The following is a 17,930-nucleotide window of genomic DNA, read 5'->3' as shown; positions in this document are numbered from 1 at the left end:
TCACATATCTGGCACTAATACCTCATTTAGGGAATGAAATGTCCCTCAGGCTGTTGTCATTCACATATCTGGCACTAATACCTCATTTAGGGAATGAAACGTCCCTCAGACTGTTGTCATTCACATATCTGGCACTAATACCTCATTTAGGGAATGAAACGTCCCTCAGACTGTTGTCATTCACATATCTGGCACTAATACCCCATTTAGGGAATGAAACGTCCCTCAGACTGTTGTCATTCACATATCTGGCACTAATACCTCATTTAGGGAATGAAATGTCCCTCAGGCTGTTGTCATTCACATATCTGGCACTAATACCCCATTTAGGGAATGAAACGTCCCTCAGACTGTTGTCATTCACATATCTTGCACTAATACCTCATTTAGGGAATGAAATGTCCCTCAGACTGTTGTCATTCACATATCTGGCACTAATACCTCATTTAGGGAATGAAATGTCCCTCAGGCTGTTGTCATTCACATATCTGGCACTAATACCTCATTTAGGGAATGAAATGTCCCTCAGGCTGTTGTCATTCACATATCTGGCACTAATACCTCATTTAGGGAATGAAATGTCCCTCAGGCTGTTGTCATTCACATATCTGGCACTAATACCTCATTTAGGGAATGAAATGTCCTCAGGCTGTTGTCATTCACATATCTGGCACTAATACCTCATTTAGGGAATGAAATGTCCCTCAGGCTGTTGTCATTCACATATCTGGCACTAATACCTCATTTAGGGAATGAAATGTCCCTCAGGCTGTTGTCATTCACATATCTGGCACTAATACCTCATTTAGGGAATGAAATGTCCCTCAGGCTGTTGTCATTCACATATCTGGCACTAATACCTCATTTAGGGAATGAAATGTCCCTCAGGCTGTTGGCCATCATTCACATATCTGGCACTAATACCTCATTTAGGGAATGAAATGTCCCTCAGGCTGTTGGCCATCATTCACATATCTGGCACTAATACCTCATTTAGGGAATGAAATGTCCCTCAGGCTGTTGTCATTCACATATCTGGCACTAATACCTTCATTTAGGGAATGAAATGTCCCTCAGGCTGTTGTCATTCACATATCTGGCACTAATACCTCATTTAGGGAATGAAATGTCCCTCAGGCTGTTGTCATTCACATATCTGGCACTAATACCTCATTTAGGGAATGAAATGTCCCTCAGGCTGTTGTCATTCACATATCTGGCACTAATACCTCATTTAGGGAATGAAATGTCCCTCAGGCTGTTGTCATTCACATATCTGGCACTAATACCTCATTTAGGGAATGAAATGTCCCTCAGGCTGTTGTCATTCACATATCTGGCACTAATACCTCATTTAGGGAATGAAATGTCCCTCAGGCTGTTGTCATTCACATATCTGGCACTAATACCTCATTTAGGGAATGAAATGTCCCTCAGGCTGTTGTCATTCACATATCTGGCACTAATACCTCATTTAGGGAATGAAACTGTCCCTCAGGCTGTTGTCATTCACATATCTGGCACTAATACCTCATTTAGGGAATGAAATGTCCCTCAGGACTGTTGTCATTCACATAGTCTGGCACTAATACCTCATTTAGGGAATGGAATGTCCCTCAGGCTGTTGTCATTCACATATCTGGCACTAATACCTCATTTAGGGAATGAAATGTCCCTCAGGCTGTTGTCATTCACATATCTGGCACTAATACCTCATTTAGGGAATGAAACGTCCCTCAGACTGTTGTCATTCACATATCTGGCACTAATACCTCATTTAGGGAATGAAACGTCCCTCAGACTGTTGTCATTCACATATCTGGCACTAATACCTCATTTAGGGAATGAAACGTCCCTCAGACTGTTGTCATTCACATATCTGGCACTAATACCTCATTTAGGGAATGAAATGTCCCTCAGGACTGTTGTCATTCACATATCTGGCACTAATACCCCATTTAGGGAATGAAACTGTCCCTCAGACTGTTGTCATTCACATATCTGGCACTAATACCTCATTTAGGGAATGAAATGTCCCTCAGGACTGTTGTCATTCACATATCTGGCACTAATACCTCATTTAGGGAATGAAATGTCCCTCAGGCTGTTGTCATTCACATATCTGGCACTAATACCTCATTTAGGGAATGAAATGTCCTTCAGGCTGTTGTCATTCACATATCTGGCACTAATACCTCATTTAGGGAATGAAATGTCCCTCAGGCTGTTGTCATTCACATATCTGGCACTAATACCTCATTTAGGGAATGGCATGTCCCTCAGGACTGTTGTCATTCACATATCTGGCACTAATACCTCATTTAGGGAATGAAATGTCCCTCAGGCTGTTGGCCATCATTCACATATCTGGCACTAATACCTCATTTAGGGAATGAAATGTCCCTCAGGCTGTTGGCCATCATTCACATATCTGGCACTAATACCTCATTTAGGGAATGAAATGTCCCTCAGACTGTCGTCATTCACATATCTGGCACTAATACTTCATTTAGGGAATGAAATGTCCCTCAGGCTGTTGTCATTCACATATCTGGCACTAATACCTCATTTAGGATGAATGTCCCTCAGGCTTAAATGTCCCTCAGGCTGTTGTCATTCACATATCTGGCACTAATACCTCATTTAGGGAATGAAATGTCCCTCAGGCTGTTGTCATTCACATATCTGGCACTAATACCTCATTTAGGGAATGAAATGTCCCTCAGGCTGTTGTCATTCACATATCTGGCACTAATACCTCATTTAGGGAATGAAATGTCCCTCAGGCTGTTGTCATTCACATATCTGGCACTAATACCTCATTTAGGGAATGAAATGTCCCTCAGGCTGTTGTCATTCACATATCTGGCACTAATACCTCATTTAGGGAATGAAATGTCCCTCAGGCTGTTGTCATTCACATATCTGGCACTAATACCTCATTTAGGGAATGAAATGTCCCTCAGGCTGTTGTCATTCACATATCTGGCACTAATACCTCATTTAGGGAATGAAATGTCCCTCAGGCTGTTGTCATTCACATATCTGGCACTAATACCTCATTTAGGGAATGAAATGTCCCTCAGAGCTGTTGTCATTCACATATCTGGCACTAATACCTCATTTAGGGAATGAAACGTCCCTCAGACTGTTGTCATTCACATATCTGGCACTAATACCTCATTTAGGGAATGAAACGTCCCTCAGACTGTTGTCATTCACATATCTGGCACTAATACCTCATTTAGGGAATGAAACTGTCCCTCAGGCTGTTGTCATTCACATATCTGGCACTAATACCCCATTTAGGGAATGAAACGTCCCTCAGACTGTTGTCATTCACATATCTGGCACTAATACCTCATTTAGGGAATGAAATGTCCCTCAGACTGTTGTCATTCACATATCTGGCACTAATACCTCATTTAGGGAATGAATGTCCCTCAGGCTGTTGTCATTCACATATCTGGCACTAATACCTCATTTAGGGAATGAAATGTCCCTCAGGCTGTTGTCATTCACATATCTGGCACTAATACCTCATTTAGGGAATGAAACGTCCCTCAGGCTGTTGTCATTCACATATCTGGCACTAATACCTCATTTAGGGAATGAACTGTCCCTTCAGGCTGTAGTCATTCACATATCTGGCACTAATACCTCATTTAGGGAATGAAATGTCCTCAGGCTGTTAGTCATTCACATATCTGGCACTAATACCTCATTTAGGGAATGCAATGTCCCTCAGAGCTGTTGTCATTCACATATCTGGCACTAATACCTCATTTAGGGAATGAATGTCCCTCAGGACTGTTGGCCATCATTCACATATCTGGCACTAATACCTCATTTAGGGAATGAAATGTCCCTCGGGCTGTTGGCCATCATTCACATATCTGGCACTAATACCTCATTTAGGGAATGAAATGTCGCTCAGACTGTTGGCCATCATTCACATATCTGGCACTAATACTTCATTTAGGGAATGAAATGTCGCCTCAGGCTGTTGTCATTCACATATCTGGCACTAATACCTCATTTAGGGAATTGAAATGTCCCTCAGGCTGTTGTCATTCACATATCTGGCACTAATACCTCATTTAGGGAATGAAATGTCCCTCAGGCTGTTGTCATTCACATATCTGGCACTAATACCTCATTTAGGGAATGAAATGTCCCTCAGGCTGTTGTCATTCACATATCTGGCACTAATACCTCATTTAGGGAATGAAATGTCCCTCAGGCTGTTGTCATTTACATATCTGGCACTAATACCTCATTTAGGGAATGAAATGTCCCTCAGGCTGTTGTCATTCACATATCTGGCACTAATACCTCATTTAGGGAATGAAATGTCCCTCAGGCTGTTGTCATTCACATATCTGGCACTAATACCTCATTTAGGGAATGAAATGTCCCTCAGGCTGTTGTCATTCACATATCTGGCACTAATACCTCATTTAGGGAATGAAATGTCCCTCAGACTGTTGTCATTCACATGTCTGGCACTAATACCTCATTTAGGGAATGGCATGTCCCTCAGGCTGTTGTCATTCACATATCTGGCACTAATACCTCATTTAGGGAATGAAATGTCCCTCAGGCTGTTGTCATTCACATATCTGGCACTAATACCTCATTTAGGGAATGAAACGTCCCTCAGACTGTTATCATTCACATATCTGGCACTAATACCTCATTTAGGGAATGAAACGTCCCTCAGACTGTTGTCATTCACATATCTGGCACTAATACCCCATTTAGGGAATGAAACGTCCCTCAGACTGTTGTCATTCACATATCTGGCACTAATACCTCATTTAGGGAATGAAATGTCCCTCAGGCTGTTGTCATTCACATATCTGGCACTAATACCCCATTTAGGGAATGAAACGTCCCTCAGACTGTTGTCATTCACATATCTTGCACTAATACCTCATTTAGGGAATGAAATGTCCCTCAGACTGTTGTCATTCACATATCTGGCACTAATACCTCATTTAGGGAATGAAATGTCCCTCAGGCTGTTGGCCATCATTCACATATCTGGCACTAATACCTCATTTAGGGAATGAAATGTCCCTCAGGCTGTTGGCCATCATTCACATATCTGGCACTAATACCTCATTTAGGGAATGAAATGTCCCTCAGACTGTCGTCATTCACATATCTGGCACTAATACTTCATTTAGGGATTGAAATGTCCCTCAGGCTGTTGTCATTCACATATCTGGCACTAATACCTCATTTAGGGAATGAAATGTCCCTCAGGCTGTTGTCATTCACATATCTGGCACTAATACCTCATTTAGGGAATGAAATGTCCCTCAGGCTGTTGTCATTCACATATCTGGCACTAATACCTCATTTAGGGAATGAAATGTCCCTCAGGCTGTTGTCATTCACATATCTGGCACTAATACCTCATTTAGGGATTGAAATGTCCCTCAGGCTGTTGTCATTCACATATCTGGCACTAATACCTCATTTAGGGAATGAAATGTCCCTCAGGCTGTTGTCATTCACATATCTGGCACTAATACCTCATTTAGGGAATGAAATGTCCCTCAGGCTGTTGGCCATCATTCACATATCTGGCACTAATACCTCATTTAGGGAATGAAATGTCCCTCAGGCTGTTGGCCATCATTCACATATCTGGCACTAATACCTCATTTAGGGAATGAAATGTCCCTCAGACTGTCGTCATTCACATATCTGGCACTAATACTTCATTTAGGGAATGAAATGTCCCTCAGGCTGTTGTCATTCACATATCTGGCACTAATACCTCATTTAGGGATTGAAATGTCCCTCAGGCTGTTGTCATTCACATATCTGGCACTAATACCTCATTTAGGGAATGAAATGTCCCTCAGGCTGTTGTCATTCACATATCTGGCACTAATACCTCATTTAGGGAATGAAATGTCCCTCAGGCTGTTGTCATTCACATATCTGGCACTAATACCTCATTTAGGGAATGAAATGTCCCTCAGGCTGTTGTCATTCACATATCTGGCACTAATACCTCATTTAGGGAATGAAATGTCCCTCAGGCTGTTGTCATTCACATATCTGGCACTAATACCTCATTTAGGGAATGAAACGTCACTCAGGCTGTTGTCATTCACATATCTGGCACTAATACCTCATTTAGGGAATGAAATGTCCCTCAGACTGTTGTCATTCACATGTCTGGCACTAATACCTCATTTAGGGAATGGCATGTCCCTCAGGCTGTTGTCATTCACATATCTGGCACTAATACCTCATTTAGGGAATGAAATGTCCCTCAGGCTGTTGTCATTCACATATCTGGCACTAATACCTCATTTAGGGAATGAAACGTCCCTCAGACTGTTGTCATTCACATATCTGGCACTAATACCTCATTTAGGGAATGAAACGTCCCTCAGACTGTTGTCATTCACATATCTGGCACTAATACCCCATTTAGGGAATGAAACGTCCCTCAGACTGTTGTCATTCACATATCTGGCACTAATACCTCATTTAGGGAATGAAATGTCCCTCAGGCTGTTGTCATTCACATATCTGGCACTAATACCCCATTTAGGGAATGAAACGTCCCTCAGACTGTTGTCATTCACATATCTTGCACTAATACCTCATTTAGGGAATGAAATGTCCCTCAGACTGTTGTCATTCACATATCTGGCACTAATACCTCATTTAGGGAATGGAATGTCCCTCAGGCTGTTGTCATTCACATATCTGGCACTAATACCTCATTTAGGGAATGAAATGTCCCTCAGGCTGTTGTCATTCACATATCTGGCACTAATACCTCATTTAGGGAATGAAACGTCCCTCAGGCTGTTGTCATTCACATATCTGGCACTAATACCTCATTTAGGGAATGAAATGTCCTTCAGGCTGTAGTCATTCACATATCTGGCACTAATACCTCATTTAGGGAATGAAATGTCCCTCAGGCTGTTGTCATTCACATATCTGGCACTAATACCTCATTTAGGGAATGGCATGTCCCTCAGACTGTTGTCATTCACATATCTGGCACTAATACCTCATTTAGGGAATGAAATGTCCCTCGGGCTGTTGGCCATCATTCACATATCTGGCACTAATACCTCATTTAGGGAATGAAATGTCCCTCAGGCTGTTGGCCATCATTCACATATCTGGCACTAATACCTCATTTAGGGAATGAAATGTCGCTCAGACTGTTGTCATTCACATATCTGGCACTAATACTTCATTTAGGGAATGAAATGTCCCTCAGGCTGTTGTCATTCACATATCTGGCACTAATACCTCATTTAGGGATTGAAATGTCCCTCAGGCTGTTGTCATTCACATATCTGGCACTAATACCTCATTTAGGGAATGAAATGTCCCTCAGGCTGTTGTCATTCACATATCTGGCACTAATACCTCATTTAGGGAATGAAATGTCCCTCAGGCTGTTGTCATTTACATATCTGGCACTAATACCTCATTTAGGGAATGAAATGTCCCTCAGGCTGTTGTCATTCACATATCTGGCACTAATACCTCATTTAGGGAATGAAATGTCCCTCAGGCTGTTGTCATTCACATATCTGGCACTAATACCTCATTTAGGGAATGAAATGTCCCTCAGGCTGTTGTCATTCACATATCTGGCACTAATACCTCATTTAGGGAATGAAACGTCCCTCAGACTGTTGTCATTCACATATCTTGCACTAATACCTCATTTAGGGAATGAAATGTCCCTCAGACTGTTGTCATTCACATATCTGGCACTAATACCTCATTTAGGGAATGGAATGTCCCTCAGGCTGTTGTCATTCACATATCTGGCACTAATACCTCATTTAGGGAATGAAATGTCCCTCAGGCTGTTGTCATTCACATATCTGGCACTAATACCTCATTTAGGGAATGAAACGTCCCTCAGGCTGTTGTCATTCACATATCTGGCACTAATACCTCATTTAGGGAATGAAATGTCCTTCAGGCTGTAGTCATTCACATATCTGGCACTAATACCTCATTTAGGGAATGAAATGTCCCTCAGGCTGTTGTCATTCACATATCTGGCACTAATACCTCATTTAGGGAATGGCATGTCCCTCAGACTGTTGTCATTCACATATCTGGCACTAATACCTCATTTAGGGAATGAAATGTCCCTCGGGCTGTTGGCCATCATTCACATATCTGGCACTAATACCTCATTTAGGGAATGAAATGTCCCTCAGGCTGTTGGCCATCATTCACATATCTGGCACTAATACCTCATTTAGGGAATGAAATGTCGCTCAGACTGTTGTCATTCACATATCTGGCACTAATACTTCATTTAGGGAATGAAATGTCCCTCAGGCTGTTGTCATTCACATATCTGGCACTAATACCTCATTTAGGGATTGAAATGTCCCTCAGGCTGTTGTCATTCACATATCTGGCACTAATACCTCATTTAGGGAATGAAATGTCCCTCAGGCTGTTGTCATTCACATATCTGGCACTAATACCTCATTTAGGGAATGAAATGTCCCTCAGGCTGTTGTCATTTACATATCTGGCACTAATACCTCATTTAGGGAATGAAATGTCCCTCAGGCTGTTGTCATTCACATATCTGGCACTAATACCTCATTTAGGGAATGAAATGTCCCTCAGGCTGTTGTCATTCACATATCTGGCACTAATACCTCATTTAGGGAATGAAATGTCCCTCAGGCTGTTGTCATTCACATATCTGGCACTAATACCTCATTTAGGGAATGAAATGTCCCTCAGACTGTTGTCATTCACATGTCTGGCACTAATACCTCATTTAGGGAATGGCATGTCCCTCAGGCTGTTGTCATTCACATATCTGGCACTAATACCTCATTTAGGGAATGAAATGTCCCTCAGGCTGTTGTCATTCACATATCTGGCACTAATACCTCATTTAGGGAATGAAACGTCCCTCAGACTGTTATCATTCACATATCTGGCACTAATACCTCATTTAGGGAATGAAACGTCCCTCAGACTGTTGTCATTCACATATCTGGCACTAATACCCCATTTAGGGAATGAAACGTCCCTCAGACTGTTGTCATTCACATATCTGGCACTAATACCTCATTTAGGGAATGAAATGTCCCTCAGGCTGTTGTCATTCACATATCTGGCACTAATACCCCATTTAGGGAATGAAACGTCCCTCAGACTGTTGTCATTCACATATCTTGCACTAATACCTCATTTAGGGAATGAAATGTCCCTCAGACTGTTGTCATTCACATATCTGGCACTAATACCTCATTTAGGGAATGAAATGTCCCTCAGGCTGTTGTCATTCACATATCTGGCACTAATACCTCATTTAGGGAATGAAATGTCCCTCAGGCTGTTGTCATTCACATATCTGGCACTAATACCTCATTTAGGGAATGAAACGTCCCTCAGGCTGTTGTCATTCACATATCTGGCACTAATACCTCATTTAGGGAATGAAATGTCCTTCAGGCTGTTGTCATTCACATATCTGGCACTAATACCTCATTTAGGGAATGAAATGTCCCTCAGGCTGTTGTCATTCACATATCTGGCACTAATACCTCATTTAGGGAATGGCATGTCCCTCAGACTGTTGTCATTCACATATCTGGCACTAATACCTCATTTAGGGAATGAAATGTCCCTCAGGCTGTTGGCCATCATTCACATATCTGGCACTAATACCTCATTTAGGGAATGAAATGTCCCTCAGGCTGTTGGCCATCATTCACATATCTGGCACTAATACCTCATTTAGGGAATGAAATGTCCCTCAGACTGTTGTCATTCACATATCTGGCACTAATACTTCATTTAGGGAATGAAATGTCCCTCAGGCTGTTGTCATTCACATATCTGGCACTAATACCTCATTTAGGGAATGAAACGTCCCTCAGACTGTTGTCATTCACATATCTGGCACTAATACCTCATTTAGGGAATGAAATGTCCCTCAGGCTGTTGTCATTCACATGTCTGGCACTAATACCTCATTTAGGGAATGAAATGTCCCTCAGACTGTTGTCATTCACATATCTGGCACTAATACCTCATTTAGGGAATGAAATGTCCCTCAGGCTGTTGTCTTTCACATGTCTGGCACTAATACCCCATTTAGGGAATGAAATGTCCCTCAGACTGTTGTCATTCACATATCTGGCACTAATACCTCATTTAGGGAATGAAATGTCCCTCAGGCTGTTGTCATTCACATGTCTGGCACTAATACCTCATTTAGGGAATGAAATGTCCCTCAGGCTGTTGTCATTCACATATCTGGCACTAATACCTCATTTAGGGAATGAAATGTCCCTCAGACTGTTGTCATTCACATATCTGGCACTAATACCTCATTTAGGGAATGAAATGTCCTTCAGACTGTTGTCATTCACATATCTGGCACTAATACCTGCGGTTTCTCCCTCAGAGAATCGATTGAGATATTTTCTTGAAAAAATATGATTGTATTTGGCAGTAGAGGAGGCAGTGCATCTCTGTCTCTACCTCCCCTGTAGTGCAGTGCCCAAATAGACACTCCTATTTGGGTGGCCATGTCTTTTTGCATCTCCCTTTTTCTAATTGGTGGTTGCTGAGGCTGTGTTTTGGTCGGGATCTGTCTCTGTTTTGTATCTCTGACAGAGTACAGATATTATGCCAGTTTGTTTTCTCTTTTTAAGCCATATAGCAATTTAGTTCATTCTGTGTTTTAGTTTCCATTTTCCCAATTTGTCAAATACGAGGTTTAATTTCTATAACAACTTGGTTGATTTCCTTGTGTGTTTGGATAATAGGGTTGTTTAGGGTTTTTAACAGCTGACAGGGGACTCTTTTCAGGGTTCAGCTCTTGGGTTTCCAGTGCTCTGAATTGTAAGGATGTTTTAGGGCTTAATGTCCTTTTCTTTATATTTATACTCCGTTTCTCGGAGAGTTCAGAGCGCACCGTCGATACTCTGGCCGATGATTTGTTTACCTCTGGATAACATGTAAACAGCCTAACCAGCTCTGGCCGATGATTTGTTTACCTCTGGATAACATGTAAACAGCCTAACCAGCTCTGGCCGATGATTTGTTTACCTCTGGATAACATGTAAACAGCCTAACCAGCTCTGGCCGATGATTTGTTTACCTCTGGATAACATGTAAACAGCCTAACCAGCTCTGGCCGATGATTTGTTTACCTCTGGATAACATGTAAACAGCCTAACCAGCTCTGGCCGATGATTTGTTTACCTCTGGATAACATGTAAACAGCCTAACCAGCTCTGGCCGATGATTTGTTTATTTCTGGATAACATGTAAACAGCCTAACCAGCTCTGGCCGATGATTTGTTTACCTCTGGATAACATGTAAATGGCCTAACCAGCTCTGGCCGATGATTTGTTTACCTCTGGATAACATGTAAACAGCCTAACCAGCTCTGGCCGATGATTTGTTTACCTCTGGATAACATGTAAACAGCCTAACCAGCTCTGCTGGCAACAATTTCATTACGCTTTTTTGCCGACGTTTACTGACACCGGCCATATTCAACGGGTGTTGTACACTTTAGCTTAAGACATGTAGCTAGCTACCTAGGTAAACAATGCACCTAGCTAAGTAAACAATGAACCTAGCTAAGTAAACAATGAACCTAGCTAGGTAAACAATGAACCTAGCTAGGTAAACAATGAACCTAGCTAGGTAAACAATGAACCTAGCTAGGTAAACAATGAACCTAGCTAGGTAAACAATGAACCTAGCTAGGTAAACAACAAACCTAGCTAGGTAAACAATGAACCTAGCTAGGTAAACAATGAACCTAGCTAGGTAAACAATGAACCTAGCTAGGTAAACAATGAACCTAGCTAGGTAAACAATGAACTTAGCAGCTAACCAACCAGGTTCAATGTTAGCTAGCTAACATTAGGTTCTAACTAGGAAAGCAAATGGCTCTGGGATACGAATAATAAGATCATACACGTAACGTTAGCTAGGGAGCCTTCCAGCTAAAGTTAGCTAGCTAGCTAACAGTACACTTTTGATTAAAATGAAACTACTTTCTGTCAAAATTAGAAATGTGTAATATCTGAAAATGTAGCTAGCTGGCGCTAGACTATCTTACCTGTATACATCATCATGCATGATGGACGCGTCTCCCTGTCAGACGCCACGGTTGCCCTTAGTTTGAAGATGTAATCCGGAGACAGGTGTTTTATCCATCTCTTTAACTATCATACTGTAATTCCACTGATTTCAAAACTTGATCCTCCAGAAAGTGGAGAGCAACACTTATTCAGCTTATACAGGATTACCAACAGACTGACCAGCTCAAATAGACAGAAGCCCTCTATATGGCAGACCAATCCTCTCTCCTCTCTCGGCCACTCATTATGTCAGCCAATCATGGCTAGTGGGAAGGTTTAAATAAAACATTTAAAAATGTATTTACCCTTTATTTAACCAGGCAAGTCAGTTAAGAATTCTTATTTACAATGACGGCCTACTCAGGCCAAACCTGGACTCCCAATCACGTCCGGATGTGAAACAGCCTGGATTCAAACCAGATACTGTAGTGACATCTCTTGCACTGAGATGCAGTGCCTTCGACCGCTGTGCCACTCAGCCCTAAGGCTGCTGTCTTTTCCTGTGGAAAAGGGTCGTAAATGTACCAACTAGGATCGTAAATGTAACAATGTTATTGGTATTTACAGATGGCATACACATATGTTATTAAGGCACATGACAGTTCACATGTTCCAGAAGGCATTTCTGCCCCCCCCCCCCCCCCATCTGGGTACAGCAGGAATCTGACCTCATTTCTGAGAGTGAGTCCAGGGGCTGCAGATCAGTTCTCTCTCTCTCTCTCTCCTCTCTCCTCTCTCTCTCTCCCTCTCTCTCCCTCTCTCTCCCTCTCTCCCTCTCTCTCTCCTCTCTCCTCTCTCTCTCTCCTCTCTCTCTCTCCTCTCTCCTCTCTCCTCTCTCCTCTCTCCTCTCTCTCCTCTCTCTCCTCTCTCTCCTCTCTCCCTCAATTAAATTGAAGGTGCTTTATTGGCATGGGAAACTGTTAAAGGAATTTATTCCTATATGTTCATTAACCAATTTAAATAGACATAGACCAGTGTCCAAATTTAATCAATAGTGTTTATTCTCGAGAGTACTCTGACGTGCATATACAAAAACCGTTATTTTTATCCCTTCTTTTACTAACACACATACATACACACTAATCTGGATTATCTCCTGAAGCCTTTTACCAGTTTATTACACCTTAGCTGACAGTTCCAGCCCCCCTCCCCCAGATAAGGAAAACCTGGAGGGGGCTCTCCCTGTCTCTTATTTTCACAGAGTTATAGCTGGGTCGGTTCAAACATAGTTTAATGATCCACAGAGTTATAGCTGGGTCGGTTCAAACATAGGTTAATGATCCACAGAGTTATAGCTGGGTCGGTTCAAACATAGGTTAATGATCCACAGAGTTATAGCTGGGTCGGTTCAAACATAGTTTAATGATCCACAGAGTTATAGCTGGGTCAGTTCAAACATAGTTTAATGATCCACAGAGTTATAGCTGGGTCGGTTCAAACATAGTTTAATGATCCACAGAGTTATAGCTGGGTCGGTTCAAACATAGTTTAATGATCCACAGAGTTATAGCTGGGTCGGTTCAAACATAGTTTAATGATCCACAGAGTTATAGCTGGGTCGGTTCAAACATAGTTTAATGATCCACAGAGTTATAGCTGGGTCGGTTCAAACATAGTTTAATGATCCACAGAGTTATAGCTGGGTCGGTTCAAACATAGTTTAATGATCCACAGAGTTATAGCTGGGTCGGTTCAAACATAGTTTAATGATCCACAGAGTTATAGCTGGGTCGGTTCAAACATAGTTTAATGATCCACAGAGTTATAGCTGGGTCGGTTCAAACATAGTTTAATGATCCACAGAGTTATAGCTGGGTCGGTTCAAACATAGGTTAATGATCCACAGAGTTATAGCTGGGTCGGTTCAAACATAGTTTAATGATCCACAGAGTTATAGCTGGGTCGGTTCAAACATAGGTTAATGATCCACAGAGTTATAGCTGGGTCGGTTCAAACATAGGTTAATGATCCACAGAGTTATAGCTGGGTCGGTTCAAACATAGTTTAATGATCCACAGAGTTATAGCTGGGTCGGTTCAAACATAGTTTAATGATCCACAGAGTTATAGCTGGGTCGGTTCAAACATAGGTTAATGATCCACAGAGTTATAGCCGGGTCGGTTCAAACATAGGTTAATGATCCACAGAGTTATAGCCGGGTCGGTTCAAACATAGGTTAACCTGTTTGGGCTGCAAGCCCGACACCGCCCACAATATGACAACATCCAGCTCAAAGTGCAGGGCGCGAAATTCAAAAGCTAGTTTTTAAAAATATTTAACTTTCACACATTAACAAGTCCAAGACACCAGATGAAAGATAAACTTCTTGTGAATCAAACCAACATGTCCGATTTTTAAAATGTTTTACAGGGAAGACAAAATATGTAAATCTATTAGCTAACCACGTTAGCAAATGACACCACTTTTCTAACTCCATCAGTTTCTTACTCCATCAGGTGCTATCACAAATTCGACCAAATAAAGATATAAATAGCCACTAACCAAGAAACAAATTCATCAGATGACAGTCTGATAACATATTTATTGTATAGCATATTTTTTTTCGAAAAATGTGCATATTTCAGGTATAAATCATATTTTACATTTCAGCTACAAATCAGAAAGTGCACCGAAAGCAGCCATAATATTTACAGACACCAACAGACACCAACGTCAAATAGCTTATTACTCATCATAAAACATTTCCGAAAAATATATAGTTTGCAGCAATTGAAAGATAGGCAACTTGTGATTCCAAACAATATTTCCGATTTATTAAATGTTTTACAGCGAAAACAAAATGTATCGCTATATTAGCGTAGCCACAATAGAGAGACACATTTGGGCGCCCACGACCCGTTCACATGCACGACAGATATATGAAATAACATCATAAAATGAGTCTTACTTTGGCTGATCTTTCATCAGAATGTTGAAACAGGCGTCCTCTGTCCAGATGAGTCGTTGTTTCGTTTCAGAATGAGAAATATCCCTGTTCATTTACCATTTCCAGTAGCCGTGGCCCAACGTAAACACAGTCATACGACGGAACACGGCAATACTCCCGAATAAAGTTTCAATAATCTGATTAAACTATATTGAAAAAACATACATTACGATGATATGGTCACATATATCCCAAAAAATTCGAGCCGGAGACGTTAGCCGTTCGTTAGGAAGGCAAAACAGAAGTCCATCCCACTTCCTTCAGAATACCGGAAGTGGGCGCTCAGGTCAAAGAAATAGTTTTTTTTCCACCACAGACCAAGAGGAGCAAAAAAATTTCTTCTCTGACATCCTCTTTACACCAATAGGAAGGCGTATAGACTGTCAGCAGACTCCTAGGTGTTAAGACCATGTATAGGCATCAGATTGAAAAGAGCATAGATTTCTGACATTTCACTTCCTGGTCAGGAAAAGTGCTGCAGAAGGACTTGTGTTTCACTCAGAGAAATAATTCCAACTGTTTTAGAAACTAGAAAGTGTTTTCTATCCAAAAAGAATAATAATATTCATATTGTACGAGCAAGATTTGAGTAGGAGGCCGTTTGAAATGGGCACGATTTCACTGGCTACTCAACACTTTGCCTTGCAGCCATAAGAAGTTAATGATCCACAGAGTTATAGCTGGGTCGGTTCAAACATAGTTTAATGATCCACAGAGTTATAGCTGGGTCGGTTCAAACATAGGTTAATGATCCACAGAGTTATAGCTGGGTCGGTTCAAACATAGGTTAATGATCCACAGAGTTATAGCTGGGTCGGTTCAAACATAGGTTAATGATCCACAGAGTTATAGCTGGGTCGGTTCAAACATAGTTTAATGATCCACAGAGTTATAGCTGGGTCGGTTCAAACATAGTTTAATGATCCACAGAGTTATAGCTGGGTCGGTTCAAACATAGGTTAATGATCCACAGAGTTATAGCTGGGTCGGTTCAAACATAGTTTAACCTCTAACGCCTCCCTAACCCGGATCCGGGATCCCCCCCAACACAAAAGCTGACTAGCATAGCCTAGCCTAAAGTTACAGGGATATCATAAAATAAAATGTTCATGAAATCACAAGTCCAAGACACCAAATGAAAGATACAGATCTTGTGATTCAAGCCATCATCTCTGATTTGTAAAATGTTTTACAGGGAAGACACAATATGTAAATCTATTAGCTAACCACTGTTAGCAAAAGACAACAATTTTCTTACTCCACCATTTTCTTACTGCATCAGTAGCTATCACCAATTCGGCCAAATAAAGATATTGATAGCCACTAACCAAGAAAAAACCTCATCAGATGACAGTCTGATAACATATTTATTGTATAGGATAGGTTTTGTTAGAAAAATGTGCATATTTCAGGTATAAATCATAGTTTACAATTGCACCCACCATCACAACTCGACTAGAAAAAATACAGAGAGCAACGTGTATTACCTAATTACTAATCATAAAACATTTCTTAAAAATACACAGCGTACACTAATTGAAAGACACAGATCCTGTGAATCCAGACAATATTTCAGATTTTCTAAGTGTCTTACAGCGAAAACACAATAAATCGTTATATTACCATAGCACATGTGCAAACATTACCCCAGCATTGATTCACGGCAAAAAGAGCGATAGCATTATCACCACCAAAATGTATTAATTTTTTCACTAACCTTCTCAGAATTCTTCAGATGACACTCCTGTAACATCATATTACAACATACATATAGAGTTTGTTCGAAAATGTGCATATTTAGCCACCAAAATCATGGTTAGACAATGAGAAAAGTAGCCAAGCTGGTCAGAAAATGTCGGGCGCCATATTAGACAGTGATCTAGTCTTATACATAAATACTCATAAACTTGACTAAAAAATACAGGGTGGACAGCGATTGATAGACAATTTAATTCTTAATGCAATCGCTGAATTACATTTTTTAAATTATCCTTACTTTTCAATACAGGTTGCGCCAAGCGAAGCTACACCAAACAAAATGGCGGCATAAGCGTTTAACATTTTTCGACAGAAACACGATTTATCATCATAAATAGTTCTTACTATGAGCTGTTCTTCCATCAGAATCTTGGGCAATGAATCCTTTCTCCGGTCTAATCGTCTTTTGGTCGAAAGATGTCCTCTTGTCCCGTCGAAATGGCCAATTACGTTCACCATGCACTCGAAAAGTGCCCAGCTCCTCAAAGTGCATCACACAGAAATGCCATAAAATCGCCCTAAACGGATATAAATTGCTATAAAACGGTTCAAATTAACTACCTTATGATGTTTTTAACACCTATAACGAGTAAAAACATGACCGGAGAAATATTACTGGCTAAACAACAGCTTGGAAGGAGGCAAGTCCGATGTCCATCGTGCGTCAGGCGCAGGCAGGAAAAGAAAGCTACTTCCGGTCTTTGGTGTTTTATAGAGGCCCTGATTGCGCAATCGACTCCATTCAAAGCGTCACCACGTACTGACATCCAGAGGAAGACATAGGCAGTGTTTGTTTCTCCATAGCATTTACAGGGACTTTACAACCGACCTGGGAACAGGGGCCAAGATTTCTGAAATCTCACTCCCTGTCATGAAAAGTGCTGTAGAAGGAGTTCTGTTTCACTCAGAGACAAAATTCCAACGGCTATAGAAACTAGAGAGTGTTTTCTATCCAATAATAATAATAATATGCATATTGTACGAGCAAGAATTGAGTAGGAAGCCGTTTAATCTGAAGACCGATTTATGCTAAGTCGAAACAGCACCCCCTATATTCGCAAGAAGTTAATGATCC

Source organism: Salvelinus namaycush, unplaced genomic scaffold (genome assembly GCF_016432855.1).
Source record: "Salvelinus namaycush isolate Seneca unplaced genomic scaffold, SaNama_1.0 Scaffold1602, whole genome shotgun sequence".
NCBI classification, from domain to species: domain Eukaryota; kingdom Metazoa; phylum Chordata; class Actinopteri; order Salmoniformes; family Salmonidae; genus Salvelinus; species Salvelinus namaycush.
This window is presented reverse-complemented; position numbering follows the sequence as displayed.